Source organism: Morone saxatilis, unplaced genomic scaffold (genome assembly GCF_004916995.1).
Source record: "Morone saxatilis isolate NCDOM2014 unplaced genomic scaffold, NCSU_SB_2.0 Contig16, whole genome shotgun sequence".
NCBI lineage: Eukaryota > Metazoa > Chordata > Actinopteri > Moronidae > Morone > Morone saxatilis.
This window is the reverse complement of record NW_023339718.1, coordinates 23,517,566-23,517,807: the sequence shown is the minus strand read 5'-3', so window position 1 is coordinate 23,517,807 and position 242 is coordinate 23,517,566.

Genomic DNA, 242 nt, shown 5'->3' with positions numbered 1-242 from the left:
AGTGGTATTGATATATTGATATGGTATTTAAATTTTTTTTATGAGTAAACTTCCCACCCACTGCGCTCATTTTCAAATGTATACAGGTTGTGACGAATCATTCACTGGAGATTATTCTAGTTTTTGCTAACCCTCTACTTATTTATCATATATAGTTACTATTTTTCTATTTGGGCGCATTGGTTTGGACTTATGCTTTAGACGGCTGCAAGCACCGGTCTGCAATCTTTACCTTGATCCCA